Consider the following 6,406-nt stretch of genomic DNA (forward strand, 5'->3'; position numbering starts at 1 on the left):
GATAATTTCCACATTCTATTGGATCACCTTTCTTTGGAATGGGCACAAATAAGGATCTCTTCCAGTTGGTTGGCCAGGTAGCTGTCTTCCAAGTTTCTTGGCATAGATGAGTAAGTACCTCCAGAGCTGCATCCATTCATTGAAACAGGCATCTAATACACATTGAATGAAGGAAGGAAGAAAGGAAGGAAGGAATATAATGGGTCCCATTCTGAGGGCCAGAATGAAATAAGGTGGTGCAGAAAAGAACAGAGGCCACAGTCCTTAGAGCAGTGCCTCCCATACTTGCTTGAATCAACTGTTACTTGATTCTCTTCCTCAAAATCCAGATTCCCGGTGCTCATCGCTGGAGATTCTGAGTCCTTGGGTGCAAAGGGCACTGGGAATCCATGTTTTTAACAAGTAACTCCAATGATTGGGATACACAGGCAGTTTCAGAAATGCTGGTTTAGAGCAAAGCTTGGTGAGGAGACCAGCAGAAGAGGGAAGCAGATACCCATCAACATGTTACACAGGGTTGGGACCCAGGATGTCCTCCTGCCTGAGAGGTGAGGCAGGGGGAGCAGGCCTGGAGGGTTTCCTGAAGGAGGTGGCACAGGGGCCAGCCTGCCAGGGGATGGAGAGGGGCACCTGGTACCAAGCTCCTCCCTCCCTCTTCACAACAACCTCATCTATAAGACAAGGGGAATTGACAGAGACAGAAAAAGGTAGGTTCAGCCCTGGTATGCCCAAGTCCAAGGTCCTGTGAATCAGGGTGCCTCTAGGGTAACACCCTTGAGTGTGATGCCCTCTGTCTGCCCTGTTTTACTGGGCAGTGGCAGGGGTGGGGCAGTATCTTTTGAGGAAGCCCAGGTAGGAAAAAGCCTCAGGCCTGTGATTAGCCCAGTGAGCCTGTCCTGGAGGAGGCACCTCACGTTCCGGAGGGGCTGGGGCTGGGTAATGTGGGTAGTCGTCAGTGTTCCCCTGTTCTACCATGGTCCGCAGGGGAGGTGATCTGTCTGGAGTTATATGGCAGGCACTGGGGCTCAAATGCGGTGAAGGTATTTAGAACACATTCTGGAGCATGGGAAGGTGAGGAGACCACCTGTAGTGGGCAGGTGTGGAGAGAATGGGGGTGCATGTTGTATTGTTAGGTGTTGGATGTGATCTTGGGTCTTGTCCAAGTCTAGCTCCCAGGAAAGCCATTCTATACTAGGGTCTTCATTCTTATCTCTATGTCTGTGTGTCTGTATATACATCGGTAGGTGTCTGTCTGTCTGTCTGTTGGTGTGGTCTGGGGTTTCACTCCCACCAGGAAAATCTGAAAGAGCAAGAAAAGAAGGTCAGCTGCGTGGTCAGAGGTGAGTGGAAGGAGATGTGTCTGAGGTGGGATTGCCTGGCACCCCCCAAAACTTGTCAGAGTACAGGACAAGTTTTCTGTGGTTTCAAATATGGGCCTTGTCTGCCAAGGTATTTCACTAGACTCATCAACATCATCAGGGTTGTGTGGTCACGTAAATTTGGGGAACAATACAACAGAGACAATATGTGCAGAGCGGACCTAAAAAGCCAGAGGTGGGGGCAGGGGGCAGCCATCTGGAGGAAGCCCATGGCTCGCATTGTGGGAAAGACAGCTGAATGTTCCTCATGGGGACCCCTGAAGAACCCACAGAGTCAGCCCTCCCCTCTGCCAGGTCTGGTGAGCAGAAGCCATCTTGCAACAGGACCAGTGAAGTAAAACCTTTCCTTCTCTGCCTTCTCCCTTCCCGCTCCACGCCCTGGCAGCCTCTGGAACTGCAAGATGGGAGGCAGGGGGGTGGGGTGCAAGGACCTCTTCCTCAACTAGCTGCCTGCAGGTGCCCACCTGTGCAAGGACAGAAGTATTCATTTTAAACCAAGCTCAAAGTTGTGACTATTACCTGGGGCTCCACGTTGAGATTGAGTTGATTCCGACTTGTGATGATCCCATGTGTTACAGAGTAGAACTGCTGCATACCTGGGATCAGACCATCTTAATTGTTAACCTGACTCTATGTTTGCAATTAAAAGTGACCTAAGACTTGTTATCAGCTAACAGTGATCGTGTGGGGCTGCCTATCTGGGGAGAACTTCCCCCAGTGAATCAGTTGGAAAGAAACTGGGAGACAAGAATAAAATTGCTTTCTCCTCCCACCCATTGAGTCCTGCTTGTCCGACTGGTTTCAATCATTCTGAGTCTGAGACTGCTCCCGATTAAAATGTGAGCTCCTGGAGGGCAGGCCCTGGTCAGATTCAGCTGTGTCCCTCCGGCACCTGGCCCACACTGGGTATTTGATAAGCCTCTGTAGATGTTCATTTCCTTTCTTCCTCCCCCATGACCGTGGCCGTTCAGAAGGAGTGGCATCAGGCACCTGTGAGAGGGCAGCCAGGGTCTTATGAATGTGGACAGAGGTGCAAGCTGTCGTTCCTCGCATATCTCCAAGTGTCTGGGAGGTAAACCAGGCAGACGGTCCATCAGCAGTGAGAAGAATAAACTGTCAGTCCAACAGACGGGCAGGCATTGATCAGGGGGACAGTTGGCCAGTCAGACTCGCCAGTCAGGCAGACAGACAGACGGTCTGACGATCAGTCCACAGTCAATCTGACGTGGACACCACTTTCCAGAGTCCCCTTCCAGGACTCCAAGAGTGTCTCCTCTCCCTGAGGACCCTGTCTCAGGTGCTCCTGGCAGGGAGCCCGTTCCTGATCACTGACTTGGCAGCATCCCGGCTGCTGGCTCCAATGCTCTCTCTCCTTCTTCTCCCTCCAGGGTGGGAGCTTCCGGCTCTGCCAAAGCATTACTAAGATGGCGGTGACATCACCCTCCCCGGTCCACCCTCCCCTAGCCCCTCTTACCCTTCACCCTTGGCTGCCCCTGCAAATATGACACATCCTGGGTGGGGGAGGGGGCTGTCCCTTGGGATAGGCATGGAAGACCACAGGCTCAGATTGCCCTGCTGCCTCGGGTCCTAGCATGATCCTGGAGACAGAGTCAGACAGATCCAAATGCACCATCAGGCTTCCCCTCACCAGTGGGGTGGCCGGGACAAGCAACTTCACCTTCTTGAGCCTCATCTTCAGCTGCCTCACTGGGTGGCTATGAGTATAATGAGATCGTGTACACCAGGTCTCTGTCCCAGGTAAGGGGATTGTGAGTCCATCTCTCCAGGCCCATTTCAAAGTTAAGTGGCTGGTCCTGTGCCTTCATGGGAGTCCCTGGGCAGGGCAGATAGTTAATATATTCAACTGCAAACCACAAAGTTGGAGGTTTGAGTCCACCCAGAGGTGCTTGGGAAGACGGTCTGGCGATCTACTTCCAAAAAATCAGCCATTGAAACCCTATGGAGCACAGTTCTACTCTGACACACATGGGGTCTCCATGTGTTGGAATTGACCGGACAGCAACTGGTTTGCCTACATGGCCAGCTAAGGGACACAAGGACTTCCAACCAATGCACTCAAGTTGCAGGGTCAACAGCCACTTCTGGGGGCCCACAGTAGTCATCTCTAGTGTGGAGCGTAGCATGGGAGGGGACCGGGTCCCTGCCACATGTGGGAACTCCTGGCACCGCTCCCTACTCTGATGGCAGGGATTCTTGCTCCTTAGTGTGGGCAAAGGCTGTAGTCTCAGCTGCCTGCACTAGCTCTTCTCCCTTCCCTTCTCTCAGAGGGCTTGGCCTCCCAAACAAGTACCTGAAGGGGGCTTCATTCAGGGTCAACCTTGAAACACTACCAGGCTATTAACCCCCACCCATACCGCCTAGAGTCTGATGATCCGGAATTCAGAATGCAGAAGACTGGCTGGTTTGGCATGGAGAGAGAGGAAAGCCTCTCACCGCTCCAGCAGGGCAAACAGAACATGACCGAGACCTGCCACAATGGCTCCCCCAATGTCCTCGGTCGCCCAGTGGTGGAGGCTACAGGAGGCTCATTCAGGTTGTACGAGCCGGCGCCATTGAACTGACTCTTCTAGGGTGTATTCCCCACAACACTAGTCTTGCCTGGAGTTTGACAGAAACAGACACACACCATCAACACCAACCATAAAATAATAGTAACATGGGTTACGTTGTCAAGTCAGTTTGGAAATAGTGCAAAAAAGTCTTCTCCATCTACGCCCACATCTACTCAACCCCACCTTAGCTATTCACAAGGAATATTACAAGTGATTGGTGTTTTTACTATACAAATATAATATTATAATATAATATGATAATATAATGTTAATATAGTTTAAAATAACACATGACTATTGCAAAAAGTTCACATGATGTAGATGAGTATAAAGCAGAAGGTGGACACTCCTCCACTCACTTAGGGCTCTGCTCGAATTTTCCCCATCATCAGAGGCCTTCCCTGGCTGCTCTAATTAAATAGATCCTTTCTGCCCCCCTCATTCTGCTTCCTTTTCCTCATAGGACATATTACTATCTGACATTGTAATTTAATTTATTGGTTTGTCATCTGTACCTCACTGGACTGTAAACTCCACAAGGGCATAGACTTTGTCTTGCTCTTCTTTACTGTGTCCCCAGTGCTTAGCACAACACCGGGCACATAGTAGGTGCTCAATAAATTTTTTTTTGCATGAATGAATGAGCTCTGCTATAAAAATTAATTTACCTTTTTTTATTCTTCCTCGGTATGTGTCACCTTCTCTGACAACCACAGTACACATCTCACAGAAAGGGTGACTTTGAGAGCAGACTTTGGAGACTGCGGCACAGCGTACTCATATCACACATCTTGCTCCCCTCCTTGGGCTCATCTCTTCCCTCGGCTTCACTACAAGGAAGGGAGCGCACTTGTAGTTGTGGTTCTCACTGTCTGTTACTAGCATCATTCTTTGTTTAGCAGGTTTGTAGGTGTGAGTCAGCGTTCATGAGCCTAATCAACTCTGGGCCATTGAAAAGTTTGGATAGAGGGTTTTACCGGGGAGCCCCGAAGAAAATGTCACCTAGTGGAGGCCTAGATGATGACCTTCCCTTGACTCAAGTAATTTCCATTCAGACTTTTCCATGTCGGTGCTGCCATTGCACTTAGAGGTGTCATACCTCCTTGTACCTAGAGGCAGCTGGAGCCCAGCAGTTAAGAGCATGGGCTCTGGAGCCAGAGACACTGAGCTAAAATCTTGGCTTCACTACTTACTAGCTATGTGGCCACGGGCAAATTACTTAACCCCATTACATCTCACTTTCCTTCAAGTTATGTGGTGGGTGAGCTACACTGACAGTTTCTCTCAAATATATCAACTGAAAAAGTTGGATAAAATATTTAAAAAATAAACCAAAACTGGCAGAGGCAATAAACGAAGTGTGATTGGGAACTCTGGGATGTAAGTGAATATCAAAGCCAGCTTTCACCTGCCAGACCCTGGTGACCTCAAACTTCTGTTCTTATGGCTGCGTGGGGTGTAAATCACAGAAGCTTGCCTAAGATGTCATGTCTGTAGGAGCCCTCCTCATGAAGCTAGGATCCCATAGGTCTCATCCTTAGTCTAAGGGTGAATGATAAATAATCCCACTGCACAGAAGGGGACAATAAGGAAATACGCTTGTCTTAAGCATAACATCACGTGGATGTGGAAAAACATCTGCGTTGATCATTTGTAGCCATAAGACAGCCCTGATGTGAGGTTGCAGCTTGAATTGATGTTACCTGTGTGAGCCAACAACCCACCAGCAGAGATTTCAGTTTAATGTGGTCGCAGGTTGGTAGTGCTCAAATGTGACTTCCAGAAGTAAATATAAATTCTCTCTGGAGAAACGTAACTTTAAAGAATACTACGGGTAAAGTTCCAAGGAAATATGAGATCACAGTGAAAAAATTATAAAGCACACAAAGAAACAAAACAGAGTCAGCAGAAACAACAGACAACAAAAGCCAACCTGTAAAGACACTAGACATTGGAATTAGATGCAAAATAGAAAATGTTTCTAAAACTAAAAAACATAAAAATCACTTTCTGTTGAGTCAATTCTGACTCATGGTGACCCCATGTGTGTCAGAGTAGAACTGTGCGCTATAGGGTTTTCAGTGGGTGATTTTTCATGAGTAAATCACCAGGCCTTTTTCCTATGAGCCTTTGGATGGACTTGAACCACCAATCTTTCTGTTAGCAGCTGAGGTCATTAACCATGGATTTGAAAATATAAGCATGTAATAAAAGCCTATAAAACAACTAAACAAATTTGAAAAGTAATAAAATAAAATTCCTAGAAATGAAAATATAATAATTGAAATGTGGTACACAAGATAAGGGTCAAACACAACAAAAAAACTAAACCCATTGCCATTAAGTCAATTCTGACTCATAGCAACCCTATAGGACAGAGTAGAACTGCCTCATAGGGCTTCCAAGGAGTGGCTGGTGGATTCAAACTGCTGACGTTTTGGTTAGCAGCCAATC

Source organism: Trichechus manatus, unplaced genomic scaffold, assembly GCF_000243295.1.
Source record: "Trichechus manatus latirostris isolate Lorelei unplaced genomic scaffold, TriManLat1.0 scaffold00191, whole genome shotgun sequence".
Lineage (NCBI taxonomy): Eukaryota > Metazoa > Chordata > Mammalia > Sirenia > Trichechidae > Trichechus > Trichechus manatus.